The sequence below is a fragment of the Delphinus delphis genome, chromosome 16, assembly GCF_949987515.2.
Source record: "Delphinus delphis chromosome 16, mDelDel1.2, whole genome shotgun sequence".
Lineage (NCBI taxonomy): Eukaryota > Metazoa > Chordata > Mammalia > Artiodactyla > Delphinidae > Delphinus > Delphinus delphis.
The window spans coordinates 38,606,876-38,631,596 of record NC_082698.1 but is presented as its reverse complement, the minus strand read 5'-3'; the positions used below and the strand labels follow the sequence as shown (position 1 = coordinate 38,631,596).

At 42.7% G+C, this 24,721-nt stretch overlaps 1 protein-coding gene across 1 annotated transcript in view; it reads right to left on the bottom strand.

The window, feature by feature from the left end:
• The window catches only part of LOC132439838 (putative neutral ceramidase C), a 125,091-nt gene extending 104,325 nt beyond the window's left edge, over positions 1–20,766 (bottom strand). The window contains exon 1 of the mRNA XM_060034559.1: positions 19,491–20,766. The gene's annotated coding sequence lies outside the window, so the exon portion shown is untranslated. The remainder of the gene's footprint in view (positions 1–19,490) is intronic.
• Positions 20,767–24,721: the final 3,955 nt, after the last annotated feature.

Here is a 24,721-nt window from a genome sequence, read left to right as displayed (position 1 = left end):
TACTTCACAGGAGATTGGTTCAAGATGGCGGAGTAGAAGGACGTGCGCTCACTCCCTCTTGCGAGAGCACTGGAATCACAACTAACTGCTGAACAATCATCGACAGGAAGACACTGGAACTCACGAAGAAAGATACCCCACATCCAAAGACAAAGGAGAAGGCACAATGAGACGGTAGGAGGGGCGCAATCACAGTAAAATCAAATCCCATAACTGCTGGGTGGGTGACTCACAAACTGGAGAACACTTATACCACAGAAGTGCACCCACTGGACTGAAGGTTCTGAGCCCCACGTCAGGCTTCCCAACCTGGGGGTCCAGCAATGGGAGGAGGAATTCCTAGAGAGTCAGACTTTGAAGACTAGCAGGATTTTATTACAGGACTTCGACAGGACTGGGGGAAAAAGAGACTCCACTCTTGGAGGGCACACACAGAGCAGTCTGTGTATCAGGACCCAGGGGAAGGAGCAGTGACCCCATAGGAGACTGAACCAGACCTACCTGCTACTGTTGGAGGGTCTCCTGCAGAGGCAGGGGGTGGCTGTGTCTCACCGTGAGGACAAGGACACTGGCAGTAGAAGTTCTGGGAAGTACTCCTTGGTGTGAGCCCTCCCAGAGTCTGCCATTAGCCCCACCAAAGAGCCCAGGTAGGCTCCAGTGTTGGGTCGCCTCAGGTCAAACAAGCAACAGGGAGGGAACTCAGTCCCACCCATCAGCAGACAAGTGGATTAAATTTTACTGAGCTCTGCCCACCAGAGCAACAGCCAGCTCTAGCCACCACCACTCCCTCCCATCAGGAAACTTGCACAAGCCTCTTAGATAGACTCATCCACCAGAGGGTAGACAGCAGAAGCAAGAAGAAGTACAATCCTGCAGCATGTGGAACAAAAACCACATTCACAGAAAGATAGACAAGATGAAAAGGCAGAGGGCTATGTACCAGATGAAGGAACAAGATAAAACCCCAGAAAAACAACTAAATGAACTGGAGATAGGCAACATTCCAGAAAAAGAATTCAGAATACTGATAGTGAAGATAATCCAGGACCTCGAATGGAGACAAAGATCAAGTAGATGCAAGAAATGTTTAACACAGACCTAGAAGAATTTAAGAACAAACAAACAGAGATGAACAATAAAATAACTGAAATGAAAACTACACTAGAAGGAATCAATAGCAGAATAACTGAGGCAGAAGAACAGATAACTGATCTGGAAGACAGAATGGTAGAATTCACTGCTGTGGAACAGAATAAAGAAAAAAGAATGAAAAGAAATGAAGACAGCCTAAGAGACCTCTGGGACAACATTCAACTCAACAACATTCACATTATAGGGGTCCCAGAAGGAGAAGAGAGAGAGAAATGACCAGAGAAAATATTTGAAAAGATTATAGTCGAAAACTTCCATAACATGGGAAAGGAAATAGCCACCCAAGTCCACGAAGCACAGAGAGTCCCATATAGGATAAACCCTAGGAGAAACATGCCAAAACACATAGTAATCAAACTGACAAAAATTAAAGACAAAGAAAAATTATTGAAAGAAGAAAGAGCAAAATGACAAATAACATACAAGGGAACTCCCATAAGGTTAACAGCTGATTTCTCAGCAGAAACTCTACAAGCCAGAAGGGAGTGGCATGGTATACTTAAAATGATGAAAGGGAAGAACCTACAACCAAGATTACTCTCCCCGCCAAGGATCTCATTCAGCTTTGATGGAGAAATCAAAAGCTTTACAAACAAAAGCTAAAAATTCAGCACCACCAAACCAGCTCTACAACAAATGCTAAAGGAACTTCTCTAAGTGGGAAACACAAGAGAAGAAAAGGACCTACAAAAACCAACCCAAAACACTTAAGAAAATGGTCATAGGAACATACATATCGATAACTACCTTAAAAGTGAATGGATTAAATGCTCCAACCAAAAGACCCAGGCTCGGTGAATGGATACAAAAACAAGAACCATATATATGCTGTCTACAAAAGACCCACTTCAGATCCCGGGACACATACAGACTGAAAGTGAGGGGACGGAAAAAGATATTGCATGCAAATGGAAATCAAAAGAAAGATGGAGTAGCAATACTCATATCAGATAAAATAGACTTTAAAATAATGTCACAAGCAACTAGGAAGGACTCTACATAATGATCAAGGGATCAATCCAAGAAGAAGATATAACAATTATAAATATATACGCACCCAACATAGGAGCACCTCATTACATAATGCAACTGCTAACAGCTATAAAAGAGGAAATCAATGGTAACACAATAATAGTGGGAGACTTTAACATCTCACTTACACCAATGGACAGATCATCCAAACAGAAAATTAATAAGGAAACACAAGCTTTAAATGACACAGTAGACCAGATAGATTTAATTGATATTTATAGGACATTCCATACAAAACCAGCAGATTACACTTTATTCTCAAGTGTTCACAGAATATTCTCCAGCATAGACTACATCTTGCGTCACAAATCAAGCCTCAGTAAATTTAAGAAAAATGAAATCATATCAAGCATCTTTTCTGACCACAAGGCTATGAGATAAGAAATCAATTAGAGGGAAAAAAAAACGTAAAAAACACAAACACATGGAGGCTGAACAATACGTTACTAAATAACCAAGAGGTCACTGAAGAAATAAAAGAGGAAATCAAAAAATACCTAGAGACAAATGACAATGAAAACATGACGATCCAAAACCTATGGGATGCAGCAAAAGCAGTTCTAAGAGGGAAGTTTATAGCTATACAAGCCTACGTCAAGAAACAAGAAAAATCTCGAATAAACAATCTAACCTTGCACCTAAAGGAACTGAAGAAATAAGAACAAAAAAAACCCCAAAGTTAGCAGAAGGAAAGAAATCATAAAGATCAGAGCAGAAATAAATGAACTAGAAACAAAGTAAACAATAACGAAGATCAATAAAACTAAAAGGTGGTTCTTTGAGAAGATAAACAAAACTGATAAACCATTAGCCAGGTTCATCAAGAAAAAGAGGGAGAGGACTCAAATCAATAAAATTGGAAATGAAAAAGGAGAAGTTAGAACAGACACCACAGAAATACAAAGCATCCTAAGAGACTACTACAAGCAACTCTATGCCAATAAAATGGACAACCTGGAAGAAATGGACAAATTCTTAGAAAGGTATAACCTTCCAAGACTGAACCAGGAAGAAACAGAAAATATGAACAATCACAAGTAATGAAATTGAAACTGTGATTAAAAATCTTCCAATAAACAGAAGTCCAGGACCAGATGGCTTCAGGGGGGATTTTATCAAACATTTAGAAAAGAGCTAACACTCATCCTTCCCAAACTCTTCCAAAAGAGTTGGGAGCGTTCCTTCAGAGGAAGGAACGCTCCCAAACTCATTCTATGAGGCCACCATCACCCTGATACCAAAACCAGACAAAGATACTACAAAAAAAGAAAATTACAGACCAATATCACTGATGAATATGGATGCAAAAATCCTCAACAAAATACTAGCAAACAGAATCCAACAACACAGCAAACGGATCATACACCTTGATCCAGTAGGATTTATCCCAGGAATGCAAGCATTCTTCAATATATGCAAATCAATCAATGTGATACACCATATTAACAAATTGAAGAATAAAAACCATATGATCATCTCAATAGATGCACAAAAAGCTTTTGAGAAGATTCAACACCATTTATGATAAAAACTCTACAGAAAGTGGGCATAGAGGGAACCTACCTCAACATAATAAAGGCCATATATGACAACCCCATAGCAAACATCATTCTCAATGGTGAAAAACTGAAAGCATTTCCTCTAATATCAGGAGCAAGACAAGGATGTCCACTCTCACCACTGTTATTCAACATAGTTTTGGAAGTCTTAGCCACGGCAATCAGAGAAGAAAAAGAAATAAAAGGAATACAAATTGGAAAAGAAGGAGTAAGGCTGTCAATATTTGCAGATGACATGATACTATACATAGAGAATCCTAAAGACGCCACCAGAAAACTACTAGAGCTAATCAATGAAGTTGGTAAAGTTGCAGGACACAAAATTAATGCACAGAAATCTCTTGCATTCCTATACACTAATGATGAAAAATCTGAGAGAGAAATTAAGGAAACACTCCCATTTACCACTGCAACAAAAAGAATAAAATACCGAGGAATAAACCTACCTCGGGAGACAAAGGCTTGTATGCAGAAAACTATAAGACACTGATGAAAGAAATTAAAGATGATACAAACAGATGGAGAGACATACCATGTTCTTGGATTGGAAGAATCAATACTGTGAAAATGACTATACTACCCAAAGCAGTCTACAGATTCAATGCAATCCCCGTCAAATTACCAGTAGCATTGTTTTACAAAACTAGAACAAAAAATCTTAAAATTTGTATGGAGACAAAAAAAGACCCTGAATAGCCATAGCAGTCTTGAGGGAAAAAACAGAGCTGGAGGAATCAGACTCCCTGACTTCAGATATTATAAAGCTACAGTAATCAAGACAATATGGTACTGGCACAAAAACAGAAATATAGATCAATGGAACAGGATAGGAAGCCCAGAGATAAACCCACGCACGTATGGTCAACTAATCTATGACAAAGGAGGCAAGGATATACAATGGAGAAATGACAGTCTCTTCAATAAGTGGTGCTGGGAAAACTGGACAACTACATGTAAAAGAATGAAATTAGAACACTCCCTAACACCATACACAAAAATAAACTCAAAATGGTTTCGAGACCTAAATGCAAGGCAGGACAGTATAAAACTTAGAGGAAAACATAGGCAGAACACTCTATGATATAAATCACAGCAAGATCTGTTTTGCTACAACTCCTACAGTAATGGAAATAAAAACAAAAATAAACAAATGGGACCTAATGAAACTTAAAAGCTTTCGCACAGCAAAGGAAACTACAAACAAGACGAAAAGTCAACCCTCAGAATGGGAGAAAATATTTGCCAACTAATCAATGGACAAAGAATTAATCTCCAAAATATATAAACAGCTCATGAAGCTCAATATTAAAAAAACAAACAATGGAATCCAAAAATGGGCAGAAGACCTAAATAGACATTTCTCCAAAGAAGACATACAGATGGCCAAGAAGCACATGAAAAGCAGCTCAACATCTCTAATTATTAGAGAAATGCAAATCGAAACTACAATGAGGTATCACCTCACACCACTTAGAATGGGCATCATCAGAAAATCTACAAACAATGAATGCTGGAGAGGGAGTGGAGAGGGAGTGCACTGTTGGTGGGAATGTAAATTGATACAGCCACTATGGAGAACAGTATGGAGGTTCCTTAAAAAACTAGAAATGGAGGGGCTTCCCTGGTGGCGCAGTGGTTGAGAGTCCGCCTGCCGATGCAGGGGACATAGGTTCGTGCCCCGGTTCGGGAAGATCCCACATGCCGCAGGGCGGCTGGGCCCGTGAGCCATGGCCGCTTAGCCTGCGCGTCCAGAGCCCGTGCTCCGCAACGAGAGAGGCCACAACAGTGAGAGGCCCGCATACCACAAACAAACAAACAAACAAACTAGAAATGGAATTAGCATATGACCCAGCAGTCCCACTACTGGGCATATACCCAGAGAAAAACATAATTCAAAAAGACACATGCACCTCAATGTTCACTGCAGCACTATTTACAACAGCCAGGTCATGGAAGCAACTTAAATGCTCACTGACAGACCAATGCATAAAGAAGATGTGGTACATATATACAACGGAATATTACTCAGCCATAAAACGGAACGAAATTGGGTCATTTGTAGCGACGTGGATGAATGTAGAGAGTGTCATACAGAGTGAAGTCAGAAAGAGAAAAACAAATATTGTATATTAACGCATATATGTGGAACCTAGAAAAATGGTACAGATGAACCAGTTTGCAGGGCAGAAATTGAGACACAGATGCAGAGAACAAACGTACGGACACCAAGGGGGGAAAGTGGTGGGGGGTGGGGGTGGGATGAATTGGGAGATTGGGATTGACATACAGACACTAATATGTATAAAATGGATAACTAAGAAGAACCTGCTGTATAAAAAAATAAAATTCAAAAATTCAAAAAAATAGAAAAAAAAAACAAAAAAAGAATCTGCTTCACAGGATTGTGGAAGCAATACAGAGAGGAAGTGTATATTTCTGTGTAAACGGCAGGGTGCTAAAAAGTTGTTAATTCTCATCACAGTGATCCCCCAGACAGAGTCAACGACTTAACCTATTTCTTCCCCTTAAACTTTCTACACTCCTCCACCTTGGAACTACTACTTAACGAGTGGGTGTCAATTTACTGTTCGAGTCCCATCCTATCATCCCAGAGGTTCACGCACAGGATCCCAGTTTTACAAACGAAGCCACTGAGGCTCAAGGAAGTTCAAAGAGCTAGTCAGCTGCAGACGCAGGACTTGAATTCACATCTTTCTACTCCAGTGGCTCCAACCTCATCTCCCTGACGCAGGAGAGAGGTGATCCCAAAAAATGCCCGGTAAACCCTCCTCTTCTTCAACCCTTGCTTCATGAAAGTTTTGTTCTGCCATTCACACGCTATCTTCAAATCACTAGGCAACTACTCTACACAAATATATCAACCAGCTGGTTCACAGAGGCAGCGGTACGGGGGCTGAGTGATGGAAACTGCAGGATCCTGAAGTTGGGGGCGGGAAGTAGATGCAGAGGCACAAAACAAGGAGTGGACTCTGGGGCCACCTGAGGGCAAAGGCACTCGCTCTCAGGCAGGCGCATCTCACCTCAAGGATAATACACTCCAGTGGTCTTCACAGGTTTTTGCTCCTGAAACCCCTAAAGGCATTTTCTACTCCCTTGTGCATTTTAAAAAGGTACCATCTAAAGCTTTTATATGCTAAAATACTTGGAAAAGTTGTATTTTCTTATTTTCTATATATTGTACACATTTTAAATTTATTTTGGCCAAAAGCTTAAGCAGCAGAATCAGCATGTTAAACTTACAGAAAACATCCACAGACCTTAATTAGTCAAACCAACTTCGTCATCAAATCAGGCAACCAAACCAGAATTACTATTAAAAAATATCAGACTTCAGTTTCAGTTCCAATCAATGTATTCATACATACACTTTGCCTTCGTGATAACCTTCTCACTCCTTAATTGCAGCTCTAAGAGAAACAAGGCACAGTCTTTGGCATGAGTTTGAAACCTAGAGAAATGAGATGTGGTCCATTTCTGCTTGCTTTGCTCTTACCGGGCCCTCCCTCTGGAACAACGTATTCTGAAGTCATCCGTGTGTGTGATGCCCAGGAGATTTCTGTGTACCTTGGGACCAGAGTGAGACTGTAAGCCCAGAGTGAGATTCCAGATGAGTGAGAAGTCTCTCTTTATTTCTGAAGCAGAACTCATATGGCTCCTCCAGCAAAAAATTTCTTGGGAAGCGGTTCAAATGGGAGTTGAGCACCTGGAAGTTAATTCCTTAGATTCTAACTATGCCCAGGTGACCCTGAAGGCTTCAGGCACCTTCACCTGCACCACTGTGAGCAATGCCTTCTGGGTCCCGCCCTTTTCCCGTGACTCAGGATTCTCAAACTGGCCTCCTTGGGCGCTACTGCAGCACCCATCCAGATTTTCCTCTCTCTCCACCTTCAGAATCCAAGCTTCAAATTCCTGATTCTCACCACCTTTCCTTCAGTCTGGAAAAACACCTTTACTTCAGGGAGAGTGATTTTAAAGAGGCACTAAACTGACTTGTATGAAGGTATTAGTGACTGATAGCCTACCCAAATTTTAAGGTAGTGTTTGCATTTTTTCATTACCAAAAGGAGCCTCCCATGGGTTGGAAATCCAGGTGGATATAGGAGAAGCTATGGGCACCGGGGAGGAAATATTCTAGATAATTCCAAGATGATTAAAGACCAGTTTTGAACACTGTGCTGGGAAGCAGTAACTTGTTAAGTAGGGTCTAAGCCTGAGAAGCAGCACCCCCCTATTTTAAACCTGCAGGAGATGCTAGCTGGGGAAAAGGTCATCGGGGTCAGTTGGTAGATGTTGCTGCAGTGCCAGAATGGGGATGCGATGAGACCCAGCCAAACTTAAGTTCCTATATCCTTGGAAATTCAATCAAATCCAAGCTTTTGGAGTAATTCTAAGCTACTCTAAATCTCAGCTATTCTAAAATCAAAAGAATAGAGAAAGTCACCGAAAGTGATGGAAAGGCCCAGGTGATCCAGATAAGACTCATTAAAAAGAGAACTGAGATTCTAAAGTTTATTTCACGTCACGCTGCATACACCTGAGATGAAAGTCAAGCTGTAGGAAAGAAAAAGACCATATTCAAATGCTACTGCTCTCACTCAGGCATATGGTAAATTTGCAGAAGTTTGTTCTTTAAGCCTAAGAATATGAATCTTGCTTTCCAAAATAAGGTAGGAAAGTGGATTTCTGCCACTTGGCTTCATCAATTTGACAAATAATTCTGCAAACTCAATCCATATCTCTGAATGTAGATATGACGATTTACAGAAAGATCAGCCAAAAGATACCCTTTGAATTACTGTAACCATGACATTCAAATGACCTGACCACACAGCATCAGAATTCAGATAAAATTAAAGAAACTCGGCCATTGCAATCAGAAATGTAAATGAGTAGGAAGAATCTGCTCCCCTGGCGCCCTCCATCCCTATTACATTTTTTCATGATAAATAGCAGCTAATAAACATCTGTTCCTTTTCAGTGTCAAAGGGATCTTGTTTGCAAACATGAACAACCATCACTTTGTTCTCTCGGGAGAAAACAAAACACTATCAATCAAAGCAGAGCTACGTACCCAGATCTGCTGGGGCAGCTGCTTGTTCAAAGCCACATGTCACTGCTCCTTCAAGCCCGCGTGCCAGGACGCTTCTGAATCCTCAGCCCCTGTTCTGAGCAGGGCTGCAGGTTAACGCTTGGAGGCGCTGAATGCTCTTACCGATGAAGCCAAGGCTCGCCAACTTAACTGCTTACGTGCTGATTCACGCACGGGGCAGGACGTACCCCAGCTGAGCCTGCTTATGGGCTGAAGCCCCGCACCATCCTTGGAAAGTCACACCTGGAGCTCATCTCGCCATTTTGTACCTGGCACCGCAGCCCAGGAAGGATCATTCATTACCTCACACTGACCTGCTTCTCCCATTTGATTTGGAAAATATGAAAATGTTCCTCGACCACATCAACTACACACCACTCAGAGGAGGCTTTGCAGGACAAATCAGCACAGAGATGTACGTTAGGACCTTGTTGGATAAATGAGTTCAGCTTGGGCAAGGGGATGCCCCCTCTTTCCTAGGAAGGTCGTAACCGGACGGAGAAAATTGATTACACGTAGTCACCTTGGTAGTTTATGGAAGCATTTACAGTGTTTACATTTTCCCTGGTGTCCTTCCCAGGCTAAACCAAACATGAGTTTCCTGCAATAGTGCCTCAGTTTTCATCACATGGTTACTAGGATCCTTAGAGAAAATGTTGTTCACTCTTCTAACCCTTTGAGGCCCAGACTAGCAGGTATCAAAGGCAGGGAAAATAAATCAAAGATTTCTGATGTTTGATCAGATCTTTGAAGTCCATGTCATTGCACCCACGTCACATGCAGGAAGTACAGGAACTTCGAATTCCTAAAGGAAACCAGTGCCGCTTTCTAGTTATCGGTAGGTCCCTTGAACTAGCAGCTATGGGGCAAAAACTTGCTCCCCAGCCTAAGGTCAAGTCCTTGGTTTCCTTCAGGCTCTAGCTGAGTCCACCCCAGGATTCACACGGAAGCACAAGGCAGGTGCAAGGCACGGAGGAGGAGTACAGAGCGTGGTACAGGGAGGGGCATTTGGTCAGAAATGAATTATTGCAGGCAGGCAGGAAATCGACGCGCAGCTGTGTGGGAATCTGGCGTTAGGGATTTACTGCAAGAGTTCCCTCTTCTCCCCACTGACTGCAGCTGCAGAGTTGCCAGCTTGGGTTATTAGCTTCTAACTGGGCTCCAAGGCGCTGGGGCCTCCTTTGCCTGAAGTTGCCTCCACCCTAGGGGCTTGTAAGCTCCAGCAAAGGCAGTGCGAATCCATCTGTGCTCAGACACAGCCTGTAAACTGAATGTGTAATAATAATAATGGTGATATTGTAACAATAGCAGCAGCTACTATGCTGAATGCTTACTGTCTGCCAGCAAATGAGCCAAATGCCTTACATATGCTCTGTAGCAAGAACCGCTAGTTCTTGCACAAAATCTCTATTCCTCTCTTCTTCCTCACCTCCCCTGCAGTCAGGAATAGCCATGGAGCCGAAGTCTGGCCAATGGAAAGTGGGCAGAAGTGATATGCACCAATTCCATTCTTTGCCTATAAAACCTTCCCCATGGGTGATCTTCCAGGCACAGATTTGGAGGGAGATATCCACAGTGACCTTGGAGGTTATGGGAAGAAGAAATTGAACAGCCTCCATCAGCCTGAATGACCACCTAGAGAGAGCTGCTGACTTTTGTAAGAGCAGACATACCTCATTTTATTGTGCTTCACTTCATTGTGCTTTGCAGATGTTGTGTTTTTTTACAAATTGAAGCTTTGTGTGGACCGTGCAAGGAGCAAGACTCTGGCGCCATTTTTCCAACAGAATTTGTTCACTTTCTGTCTCTGTGTCACATTTTGGTAATTCTCACAATATTTCAGACTTTTTCATTATGATCATATTTGTTATGGTGATCTGTGATCAGTGATCTTTGATGTTACTGTTGCAAAGAGATCACAACTCACTAAAGGCTCAGATGATGGTTAGCATTTTCTAGCCATAAAGTATGTTTTTGTGTGTGTGTGTGTGGTACCCAGGCCTCTCACTGTTGTGGCCTCTCCCGCTGCGGAGCACAGGCTCCGGACGCACAGGCTCAGTGGCCATGGCTCACGGGCCCAGCCGCTCCGCGGCACGTGGGATCTTCCCAGACCGGGGCGTGAACCCGTGTCCCCTGCATCGGCAGGTGGACTCCCAATCACTGCGCCACCAGGGAAGCCCCCATAAAGCATTTTTTAATTAAGGAATACACATTGTTCTTGAGACATAATGCTGTTGCACACTTTAATAGACTACAGCATAGTGTAAACATAAATTTTATATGCACCAGCAAACCAGAAATTTCATGTGGCTTGCTTTATTGCGGTATTTGCTTTATTACAGTGGTCTAGAAGTGAACCCACAATATCTCTGAGGTATGCCTGTACTTTTAAATTATGAGGAAAAGAACTGGAGGACAAACCTTAAAAATGTGTTTTTCAAAATTCTTTTAGAGATATGTAAGCAAAACAGTTTAAAGACCACTTGTCAGGCTTCCCTGGTGGTGCAGTGGTTAAGAGTCCACCTGCCAATGCAGGGGACACGGGTTCCAGCCCTGGTCCGGGAGGATCTCACATGTCGCAGAGCAGCTGGGCCCTTGCACCATAGCTGCTGAGCCACAGCTACTGAGTCCACACGCCACAACTGCTGAAGCCTGTGCGCCTGCAGCCCGTGCGCCGCAGCAGGAGAGGCCACTGCAATGAGAAGCCCATCGACACAACTAGAGAGAGGCCGTGTGCAGCGGCGAAGACCCAATGCAGACAAAAATAGATAAATAAATAAATTTAGAAAAAATTAAAAAAATAAAGACCACTTGTCTACAGAGAAAAGACTAGACTCCTTAACCAGGTAGTCAAACTCACCCTGGCCCACACCCTTTCCTTTATCTTTGTCTTTGACATTTCTCCTGGTCTGTCTCCCACTCTGGGCACATGGGTCTCTTTATGGTTCCTAAATGTACCTGTCCTATCTCACCCCTACTCAAACTTTTCCCCTCGCTCAGAACACTTTCCCACTACTCCCCACTTAACGGAGTCACACTTTGCTGAGGCAGTGTGAAAACATGGCTGCAAGTCCTTTGACAAGTCATCCGTGGAAAAGTGGGGATCTATGTCATCTCCCCTTGAATCTGGGCAGGCTACTCACTGCTTGTGTCTGACAGTAGAGACTGAAGAAGTGAAGCCAGGTGACTTCTGAGGCCGGGTCACAAAAAGTCATGCAGCATCCATGTTTCCTAGAACACTCACTCTTGGAACTGTTAAGAAAACAAAATTCAACTGAGTACATTGTAAAGATCCTACTGGCTCCCTTCAACGGTTCATGAATCAGGCAGCATTCCATTTAGCAGACAGAAAGGAGCTCCAAGGAGCTGTACAAAGTGAAAGACTTATAGGCAGAAGGGAGCAGGAACAGGAAATTATAAGAGGCCAACAAGCAGGTTGGTTATTGCCAGGTTACTCTCCTTTAAAGGACTGTAGGCATCTATCAGGCAGAGTACCTAACTAGTGATGATCAGGTAGTTTCTGACTAGCTGCTTTAAGATTCCATTTCTCGGAAAGCCAAAACTGTAAGTTAACTCGGTTTGGTGACAAGGGGTTTAGCATAAGTGACTCCATTTTGGGCCTGTTGTCTGGCTTTTGACGGAACTCTGATTCACCATGTAAGAGGTCTGGAAATCCTGAAACTGGGGAGACCCTGGGTAGATGCTTCAGTCACAGTTTCAACTGAACTCCTTCCAGCCATCCCCACGAAGGTACCAGATATGCAAGCGAATCAGTGTTAGACTCCAAACTAGTCTATCCGCCAGCTGAATACTGTGGAGTGAACCCCATCAATGCCACATGGAACAGAAGTATCACCCAGCCACGCTCTCCCCAAGTTCCTGGCCCACAGAACCATCAGCCATAATAAAACAGTTGTCATTTTAAGTGACTATGTTTGGAATTATTTGTTATGTAGCAAACATAACTGGAATGCCCTCCTTCAGGGCGCAAGACAGGCTCCATATTTTTCAAGAGGCTTTCTCTGACCATTCTAGCCACTTAAATTTCTGAGTTGTCTGCTCCACTCTATCTCTTTGGAGCACCTTATGTAGTAATGAATGGATTTGTTAATTAATAAGAACAGTACCTATGTAACATGAATCATATCTGTAACTGTAAGGTGGAGGGACACGGGCTGGAGGAGGGAGTGTTCCCTACCCGGTTTTGTTCTTTCTGGGCATCAGAATCTTGACTGTAATGGTCTGCTAGTATTTATCCAACCCAGCATTTATTCATATATTTATTAAGTGCCTACTATTTACCAGGCAATCTTTTAGACCCTGATGATAGAGTAGTGAACACAGCCAAGTCCTTCTAGTCCTGATGTTTCCATTCTCAATGGAGACGGCCAAACAAAAAATAAAATTAAATAAAATTGATTAGGTTATAAGTGCTAATAAGAATAAAGCACATTAAGAGGTGAGAGAAGGTTGTTTTATACAGTATAAACCGAAGGGTCCTCTCTGATAAGGTGATATTTCAATAGACACCTGAAGGAAATGGGAAGAAAGTAGAAGTCATGCTTACTTACGCCTGGGGGAAAAGTATGCTAGGAAAAAGGAAGCAGCAAACATAAAGGTCCCCAGACAAGAGTGTGCTTGACGAGATGAAGGAAGAAAAGATGGCCAGGGTGACTTGAGCAGAGAGAGCAGGAGAGGGAGCAGTTGGAAATACAGTCAAGATGTGGGGTGTGGAGGTCAGGAAGGGCCTTGGGGATCAAGGTAAGGACTTGAGATTTTGCTCTGAATTAGAAAGTCATTAGAGAGTTTTGAGCAGAGCAATGGCATGACCTGGGCTTCAGAAAGCTTACGCTAGTAACTATCACCTGGATGCTATGCGAAAGCACACACAAAGCACAAGTTTTAGAAGCACACTGATTTGGAGGCTTAGACTAGAAAGCTAGACGTGAAGATGATGTGAAGTGGTCATAACATGGATGTGTTTTGAAGGCAGAGCCAGCAGGATCTCCTGGTGGGGTTAGATGGATAAGAGAGAAAATAGGAGTCAAGAATGATTCCAAAGTTTTCTAGAACTGGTAGAGTGGAGTTGACCTCTGCTGAGATGGGGAAGAGTGTGAGAGAACTAGGTTTGGTTAAAGAGAATCAAGCATTGGGTATCTCTGCAAAATAATTCTGGAGGGATTCTTTAGCTCAAGACCTTATGAAAATGACTTGCGGAGACTGGTCGGAAGTGATCTAATAGCTGCAAAGATAATGATAGACAAAAGTCTATCCCAGAGGGTGATAGGTTTTCAAGTGGTACAAAGTGGGCACTTTTGATAGTTATGAGTTGGTTTTGCCATGAATTAAGAGTCAGGCAAAAGCAATTTTTAAGGAATTTATTGCAAGAAAAATGTTAATTAAATAATAGTACAAGTGATAAATAGTTACAGGGAAAAATCATGTCAGCTATCAAATAATGGATGAACTTCGGGAAATACTGGTGTATAATGTAATATCCAATTAATTTAAGTATCTTTAAAGGTCAGTCTCTGAGAAGAGAAGCCTTAACCATTGAGTCTTTTCTGATCCATCCAAATTGTTATTCATTTACAGTTGGCTAATTGTCTTCTGTGATTCCACCACCACATATTTTTTTTCACGTGAGATTAGTTCAGGAGTGGTGTGTTCTATATCAAAGGCCAAAAATAGCATTTGTAGATTATTCTCATTCAGTGATCATATATAATTACTCAAAGTTTACTCTAATTGCTGTTCTTGTAGTTTGATTGATTTCTGGAAAAGAATATGCTTTCCTTCATAAGTCCTACCTTAACCCCTTGCCCTCAAACCCTAGCAAGTGGGCCCACCTGAGTCTGCAGGCGGCTTCTGCAACACCAGTGATCTTCAGTGCTGCAGCTCACAGTGTTTCCTGGGAAGAATCCCTTCCTGCTTAGGGTAGAAACTGGAAAGAAGTCATCCCATGAACCCCAGAATATGACCCTTGCTACTGCACCCCCTGAATACATGTAAGCCCTTTACATTCAGTCCTCAAAACCGCCCCGTGAAGTAGCTACCATTAATCTACCATATTCAAAAGTAACACCCAAGGCTCAAGTAGCAGCACATCCGAAGTCATGTGGCTGGTAAGTGACACAACTCATTTTCTGACCCCTAGTTTTTCACTGTTCATTGGAGACAACAAGCACTTTGCGGGGTCACTTCATCATAATTTCACCTCCTCTCCAACTTCCCTCACCCTACACCCAGGACAAGTTGGGGGAGATTCAGTGATTACTATTTTAGCTAACGATAAGGCTTTTGCCTTGCTGAATGAAGTGTGCAAACTGAGAGGAATTTGGAGAGAGAATACAGAAGAGAAACCTGTGCCAATGGTTGCAAGAGGAGGTTTGGGGGAGAGAGAGAAGCCAGGGGAGAGAACTTGAGGAGGAGTGAGGGGTTTCTTTTTTTTTTCTTTTTAATTTTTAAATTTTATTTATTTTTTATACAGCAGGTTCTTATTAGTTACCTATTTTATACATATTAGTGTATACATGTCAATCCCAATCGAGTGAGGGGTTTCTAATGGGGGTATCTATTTTGTCTTTGTGGAGCATTGGTATAATTTCTTCCGGAAATGTTTGGTAGAATTCACCAGTGAACTCCACTGGGCCTCCAATTTTGTTTTTTTCCACATCTAATTTTAATTAATTAGTGTGTGATATGGCCCTGTCTCTTCAAGGCCCCTGTTACTGGTAATGCTGCTTCTCCACCTGGAGGCCAGCTACTTAGGTACATTCAGTTTGTGAAAATTAATCTGTGTATATTTTTCTGTATGTATGTAATACTTTGGTAAATTTTCTAAAAATAGTTTCCCTCTTTCAATTTTTTTTAAAGTATCTCGGATTCAAACTGACTTAAATAATAAGGACATTATTAACTCACATAAAAACTCCAAGGAGGGCAGCCCCAGAACTGGTTACTTCAGCGTCCAGTAATATCGTTAAGGACCCCGTTCCTCAGTGACATTATGTCAGTTTTGTCCTCAGAGATGCAGAAGTTCTGGGCATTATATGTAGATATAACCTTGCCAAGAGGAAGGGAGTCTTTTCATCCTTGGGTCCCTTTTTAAGAGCAAGAAAAATTTCCCAAAAGTAGGTCTGGTAATTTCTTATAAAATCAAACACACATCTACCCTGACCCAGCAATCCTACACCTGGCTATTTACCCATGAGAAATGGAAACATATATACATACAGGCATACCTCAGGGACACTGGAGGTTTAATTCCAGACCATTAAAGCAAGTCACATGAATTTCCCAATGCTTATAAAAGTTATGTTTACACTATACTGTAGCCTATTAAGTGTGCAATAATAGTGTTATTTCTAAAAAATGTATACACCATGATTTAAAAATACTTTATTGCTATAAAATGCTAACCATCATCTGAACCTTCAGCGAGTCTCTAATCTTTTTGCTGGTGGAGGGTCTGAAATATTTAAAGAATTATCAAAATGTGACAGAGAGGCACGAAGTGAGCAAAAGCTGTTGGAAAAATGGCACCAATGCTTGCTCAGTGCAGGGTTGCCACAGACCTTCAATTTGTAGAAAAGCAGTATCTGTGAAGCGCAATAAAGTGAGTACAATAAAATGAGGCATGCCTGTATATACAGGCACATGTGTACACACACATGCACACACACAGAAAACACATACAAGAATGTTCTTACCTGCCTTGACTCATAATATCCAAAATTTGGAAACAGTCTAGATATCAATCTATAGAAGAGTGGATAAACAAACTGTGGTATATTTATTCAATGGAATACTACTCACTAATAAAAAGGAATAAATTACCAATACACGTGAAAACATGAATGAATCTAAAAACGTTACGCAAAGTGAAATAAGCCATACACGTGGTGGGAAAAAAAAATCAATGGTGGAAAAAGGGTACATAGAGGAGTTTGCCTCTGGGAGTGGGAGGGTGAAAGGCCGGCCAGGATTGACTGAGAAGGGACATAAAGGAACTTTCTGGGAAGATAGTAATGTTCTAGGTCACAGTAGGTTACATAGGTCCACGCATTTGTCAAATCAGTGAATATTCACTTAAGATTTGTGTATTTCGTCATCTATAAATTTTACCTCGAAAAAAAAACTGAATAAATTTTGAATTTTAGTTAATGATATGAATGCCAAAGTATTTAGGTAGAAGTGAACTGATATTTGCAATTTACTTTGAAATGAATTTTTAAAAATAAGAGTAATTGATAGATAAAAATATAGACAAATGGGTTGATATGTGAAATGGCAAGTTAAAAAAATTACAGTATAAACTGGGTGGTGCCTCTAGAGGTTCTCAAAGTGAAATTCTCTATTTAGTGTACACAACTTTTTTCATGATAGAACGTTAGCAGGAAAAGGGTTTGTATAAAAAGGGTCTCAAGGCCAAATAAATTTGGAAAATACTAGTTTAATGAAATTTAAGTAGGTTTCTTTAAGGGGAAGATTTATTAGAGCCTTAAATATACTGATATGAATGCTGGATTTATATACACACGCACACGTGTGCATGTGTGTTTGTGTGTGTGTGTGTGTGTGTGTGTGTGTGTGTATTCCCTAACTTAGATTCCTCCCACATAAAACCCAAACTGAGGGCTTCCCTGGTGGCGCAGTGGTTGAGAGTCCACCTGCCGATGCAGGGGACACGGGTTCCTGCCCCGGTCCGGGAAGATCCCACATGGGCTGGGCCCATGAGCCATGGCCGCTGAGCCTGTGCGTCCAGAGCCTGTGCTCTGCAACGGGAGAGGCCACAACAGTGAGAGGCCTAAGTACCGCAAAAAAAAAAAAAAAAAAAACTGAAAGGGAAGAGAGAACTGTGAAACAGAGAGCACTGTGCTCTCCAGTCCCCAACATTCCCCTGCCTTCCAGGGACCACCACCAAGTGACTCTCGTCCCCTGGGCTTCAGTCTGGATTTCACTAGCTCATTTCCCTTCAGTCCTGGGCATATAAGACAAGCTGCTCTAAATCAGAACAGAAGCCAGCAGGTCTTTCTGGCTACCTTGGCTGCCTTTCCTGCTCTGACCTCCTTTTAGCAGCAGGAAGATTGCCATCCATTCCTCATCATTTTTGTCAAATGAGAAGACCTGGATTTGGGCCCCCTTCATTCTCAAGAAGAAAATGGATCTCCTAGGGCCTGAACAAATGCACTGTTGTTACTGATTTTAATTGGTGATTAAGCCCTGAACATCTTGAGAAATTAAGCCTGTTTCGATAGCCCAGATCTACAGGAAGCCAAATTGTCACAGCTCTCCATACTCACCATGTGTTAAAGTGACATTTCTGCTCCCCTCCAGTCTAATTTTGGTGACTTTTTGTTTGAATTCACACTTGTGTGAATGTTAATAGCACGGGAGGGTTGCATGTGCTGAACGCACTGACATTTTCTCTCCTGAAGGAAGAAACATATAGCTTTTGCTGTGTGTTGTGTGCCATTGGTGCAAAGGATTGTGCAAGAAGAGGGAACAAGACCTTCTGGCTCTGTTCCCGGGTTCAGTTCCTGTTCCAGGAGCCTCAGGGGAGAGCTCATCAGGCAGCCGCTTGGCCCTGAGGGCTCTGAATGTCCGCTGCAAGCTGAGCGGGCAGGGAGACAAGCTCCGTGGAGTCATCTGGTGCCAGCTCCCGAGCTCAGGAACGCGCTCCAGAATCGGGCCAGCGATGCTTCCAGAGCACACATGCGCCAGCAGCACTAATTGGACACGATTCCTCTCAAGCCGTTTACAAGTTCATCCCTGGAGCCTGTGGAGAAATGGAGCTAGCAAACGCCTGCAGCTTCATCTGCCCGCCTCTGGTAGGGAGCCTGCAAGGCTCATTGAAGCAGTTGTAATGTTGTTGCCTGCTGCAAAAAGGAAGTCTGTGCTGCAAACACTCTGTATCCTCACTTCATACCCCTGCCAGGGGTCCCGGTCAGAGCCTAAAACCAGCCAGAGGTCAGAAGTCTCCCTTGGCCAATAAGGCTCGTAATGAACACACTTCCCATAAGCCTGTGGCCTCTTAGAATTCAGAGCCAAAAAAGAAAAGTAAAAAAGAGAAAAAACCCAACAAAACAAACAAACAAAACCCCTCAAAGCCAATGATTTCAGAGACGACGTCAAAACAAACATTCATTTGAAGTCAGATCACGCTTTTTCCAAAATAATTTTTTTTTTTCCTGAACCATCCTAAAATATCAGGGAGTATTGCTACACATCCCAATGGGAAACCTGATACGTGCCTTTCCATGGTCACAGGCTCTTCATTAAAAGAAGAATGCATAAAAGACAGACAACTTTGACCGAAACCTCCTTTTCCCCTCGCCTCTCATGCTGATAAATACTATTAGCAGAAAGCAATTCAAACAATACTGGTTCCTCCACATGACAACACAGAGCTGGCTTGGTGAGCAGACACCAAGTGTCAACAGATCAGGGTAGCCATGCCTGTCTCTGCTGCCCTGGCTCATCACCGAAGAAGACTGTGTCATGCTATTTCATGAGTCGACCAGTTCTCTAGCAACCATTGTGCATGCACATCCGATGTTCAGAATGCTAGACCAAGTATCTTACCAAAGGTAATAAGGTGTAAATAGGTTCAGACTACTAATAAGTATACTCACTCAGAAGTTCAAATAAAGGCTGAGTCTGTGCTTGGCTTTTCTCCAGTTTTTCTGCGGTGGGGTCAGTCTTTTCATTGACTGGGACTTCTTTCTTGGCTCCGCAGGGGTCTTCTTTTCATCTCTCTCACTTTCCTCTCTAGAATGACAGTGGTTGTTTGCTGAGCACTTAACTTGTATGCATGCCTCATCACTGCCCCACATTACACCAGAACATAAGTAAAATCATCCCTATTTTACAAGTGAGGAAACCGAGGCTCAGAGAAAACTGGCCAAGGCACACATTGCCAATAAGCAGCAGAGTTGGGACTTGAACACATCTGAGTCCCCAATCCATGCCCCTATTGATACACCATATCTTCTCCTGGAGTTTCTCTTTTCCCCCTCGACAACTATTCTCACTCTTCATAAAACAGTGGAGCCACTCATTCATTGACCCTTTCAACTATCAAGCGTTTATGGAGTACCTAGTACAAAAGATAAACAGAAAGGAGTGCTTAGTTTACTTCCTAAAGAGAAGGCACTTCCTTTGAAGCTGTTATTTTCCTCTACATCTACTCCCCAAAGCTTTCTGGTTCCCACAAGCATGTACCTACACAGTCCACTATGGTCTTCAGAGTCCATACTTTTCACAGTTGCACAGTTTTCATTCCAAAACGGCAGAAAGGTAGATGGTCACATTGTTAAAGGTTTCTAGTTGAGAAAGTATGAACTAGAGCAGCTTGTTAGGATCAGGATGTCTCTAGGTTAGATTACTCTAACGATGACCTAAGTGATTCCTATCCTTTCAGGAACTACCCTGGGTTTGTATTTGAATGTGCTTTACTAAGTCTCTCCAAGCACTAGCATCCTAGACGAAATTCACGAGAGAGGGGTTGGACAAAACTCTAGTTGGGAAATAAAGGTAAGTGTAATATCCTGGTTGAAGTTCTTGCTACAACTAACGTGGATTGGAATATCTAAAAGAATAAAAGAACAATAACGCTTGCTATTTCCTACTCACACTGGAAGAATGCTTTGGGTCACCAAGTTAAAATATTTAGAACTTATTTTAGCCAAAGCTAAAAACAGTACTCATCAAAAGAAATAAGCAATTGACTAAACAAACAGAAAATACTGTATAAATGTAACAAATAGAATAGAGTTACAAATGTGGTAGGTATAAATTCAAGCATATATCTATTATAGTTTCAATGTCCAAGGTCTAAATATACCCATTACGAGACAGAGATTTTCAAAACAGATTAAAAACAAGATGCGAACACTAATCAAAAGAAAGCTCAAAGGCTTCCCTGGTGGCGCAGTGGTTGAGAGTCCGCCTGCCGATGCAGGGGACACGGGTTCGTGCCCTGGTCCGGGAAGATCCCACATGCCGCGGAGCGGCTGGGCCCGTGAGCCATGGCCGCTGAGCCTGCGTTATCAGGAATAAAGAGAGACGACAGAGACATAATAAAGGGGTCAGTTCTCTAAGAAAACAAAACAATCCTAATGTGTATGCGCCTAACAAGAGAACGGCAAAGTACATGTGGCTGTGGGCCACAGCGGGGCTGGGAGGGGACTCTGGACTGGCCCCCTCTTGGGCGTCAGTCTTTCCTTCTCCTCACCTGAAATGCCACTACTGCTCCCTGTGGTCACGCCCTACACATCCTCTGACACAGAAACCGAGATGCTTGACGTTGCATAGGCCTCTGGATCTGGACTCCCTACCTTTTTTTTTTTGCTAAACTTCGAAAAAATGGACTCTATTTCACCAATCTCTGCCTTATAATCTCCAGTAAACTTTCCCTGAGAATTCTCAAGAGACCCTCAAATCTTTACACTCACCAACCATGGTATGATAATGGAAAAATGGCTCTTATAAGGAAGTACTACTCCCATGGACCAAATGTTACACATATGTTATTGTGATTAATAAACCACAAGTTTTCTTGAGGACATTTCTAATTCATTGCATGTATTTTCTCAGTCATTTGATGCTAAACTATACCACTGTGTCACATCAGGGCCCAAGAATTCAAAGGATTTCTCAAACGTACAATAAACATTAACTCATACGATAAATCCTCACTTCACATTCTCTTCACCAAGAGCAAACCAGAGCCATTTGTGCTGTCCTTCTGCCCCTCCCCTGGAATGCTGCTGCCTCATCTACTTTCCAAACCCTCTACATCCTGGGGCCTAGCTCCAGCCCCCGATTCTTCTTCTTCTTTTTTTTTTTTTTTTAATAAATTTACTTTTTCTTGGCTGCATTGGGTCTTTGTTGCTGCATGTGGGCTTCCTTAGTTGCGGTGAGCAGGGGCTACTCTCCGTTGCAGTGCATGGGCTTCTCATGCAGTGGCTGCTCTTGTTGGGGAAAACAGGCTCTAGACATGCGGGCTCAGTAGCTGTGGCACATGGGCTCAGTAGTTGTGGTGCACGGGCTTAGTGGCTCTGCAGCATGCGGGATCTTCCCGGACCAGGGATCGAACCTGTGTCCCCTGCATTGGCAGGCACATTCTTAACCACTGCGCCACCAGGGAAGCCCCCCTTTCTTCTTGCCACTTCCCCTCACTCTCAGTCGCTCTCTCATCATGATGGTCATGCCCATCTCTGCCCTCCTGTGGGAGCTGGAGTCTGGGCCCTCAAGGCAGACACCAATTAATTTTCTTATTTGTACTCTAAGCCAGAGGACAGGTAAGAATTTTTAAGGTGCTGATAAGCAGAATTTCAAGACAGCAGTTTTGATTTGTTCAAAGTGAGTTTTCCCACCAAAGGGAAAAAAAGATAAAGTATGTCAGTATGAAGGGATCCAAGTAGCATATCCCATATCCTAGTTAATTCAAAACCTGACTTTTTGTATAGTGATGGTCAAGTTAAAGCTAGCAGACTGACAAAGAAGGCAAGAATATACAATGGAGAAAAGACAGTCTCTTCAATAGGTGGTGCTGGGAAAACTGAACAGCTACTTGTAAAAGAATGAAATTAGAACATTCTCTAATACCATACACAGAAATAAACTCAAAAGGGATTAAAAACCTAAATGTAAGCCTGGATGCTATAAAACTCTTAGAGGAAAACATAGGCAGAATACTCTTTGACATAAATCGTAGCAATATCTTTTTGGATCCACCTCCTAGAATAATGAAAATAAAAACCAAAATAAACAAATGGGACCTAATTAAACTCAAAATCTTCTGCACAGCAAAGGAAACCATAAACAAAATGACAACCCACACAATGGGAGAAAATATTTGCAAATGAAGGAACTGATAAGGGATTAATCTCTAAAATATACAAACAGCTCGTGCAGCTCAATATCAAAAGAACCACCAACCCAATCCAAAAATGGATGGAAGATCTAAATAGACATTTCTCCAAAGAAGACATACAGATGGCCAAAAAGCACATGAAAAAATACTCGACATCACTAATTATTAGAGAAATGCAAATCAAAACTACAATGAGGTATCACCTCACATAGGTCAGAATGGCCATCAAAAAATCTACAAACAATAAATGCTGGAGAGGGTGTGGAGAAAAGGGAACCCTCTTACACTGTTGGTGGGAATGTAAATTGGTACAACCATTATGGAGAACAATATGGAAGTTCCTTAAAAAACTAAATATAGAACTACCATATGATACAGCAATCCTACTCCTGGGCATATATCCAGAGAAAACCATAATTTGAAAAGATACATGCACCCCAATGTTCATAGCAGCACTATTTACAATAGCCAAGACATGGAAGCAACCTAAATGTTCCTTTACAGAGGAGTGGATAAAGAAGATGTGGTACAGATATATCAATACAATGGAATATTACTCAGCCATAAAAAAGAACAAAATAATGCCACCTGCAGCAACATGGATGGACCTAGAGATTGTCATACTGAGTGAAGTAAGGCAGAGAAAGACAAATATCATATGATATCACATATGTGTGGAATCTAAAAAAAAAAAAGGTACAAAGTAACTTATTTACAAAACAGAAATAGAGTCACAAATGTCAAAAACAAACTTACGGTTAACGGGGGGAAGGGAGGGGAGAGGGATAAATTGGGAGATTGGGATTGACATATACACACTACTATATATAAAACAGATAATAACTTATCCCTACTGTATTCCACAGGGAACTCTACTCAATACTCTGTAATGACCTATTTGGGAAAAGAATCTAAAAAAGAGTCGATATATATATATATATATATATATATATATGGATAACTGATTTATTTTATGGTACGCCTGAATCTAACACAACAATATACATCAACTATACAGAAAAAAGACCCTTAATGGCTTCCCTTAATGGCTTCCGGGAAGATGGCGGAAGAGTAAGACGCAGAGATCACCTTCCTCCCCACAGATACACCAGAAATACATCTACACGTGGAACAACTCCTACAGAACACCTACTGAACGCTGGCAGAAGACCTCAGACCTCCCAAAAGTCAAGAAACCCCCCACGTACCTGGGTACGGAAAAAGAAAAAAGAATAAACAGAGACAAAAGGATAGGGACGAGACCTGCACCAGAAGGGGAGAGCTGTGAAGGAGGAAAGGTTCCCACACACTAGAAGCCCCTTCGCGGGCGGAGACTGTGGGTGGCGGAGGGGCAAAGCTTCGGAGCCGCGGAGGAGAGCACAGCAACAGGGTACGGAGAGCAAAGCCGAGAGATTCCCGCACAGAGGATCAGGGCCGACCGGCACTCATCAGCCCCAGAGGCTTGTCTGCTCACCTGCCGGGGCGGGCGGGGGCTGGGAGCTGAGGCTTGGGCTTCGGTCGGAGCTCCGGGAGAGGACTGGGGTTGGCGGCGTGAACACAGCCTGCAGGGGGTTAGTGCACCACGGCTAGCCAGGAGGGAGTCCAGGGAAAAGTCTGGAGCTGCCGAAGAGGTAAGAGACTTTTTCTTGCCTCTTTGTTTCCTGGTGCGCGAGGAGAGGGGATTAAGGGCGCCGCTTAAAGGAGCTCCAGAGACGGGCGCGAGCCGCGGCTATCAGCAAGGACCCCAGAGACGGGCATGAGACGCTAAGGCGGCTGCTGCCGCCACCAAGAAGCCTGTGTGCGAGCACAGGTCACTCTCCACACCTCCCTTCCGGGGAGCCTGTGCAGTCTGCCGCTGCCAGGGTCCCAGGATCCACGGACAACTCCCGCGGGAGAACGCAGCATAGCGCGCCTCAGGCTGGTGCAACGTCGCGCCGGCCTCTGCCGCTGCAGGCTTGCCCCGCCCTCCATGCTCCTCCCTCCCCC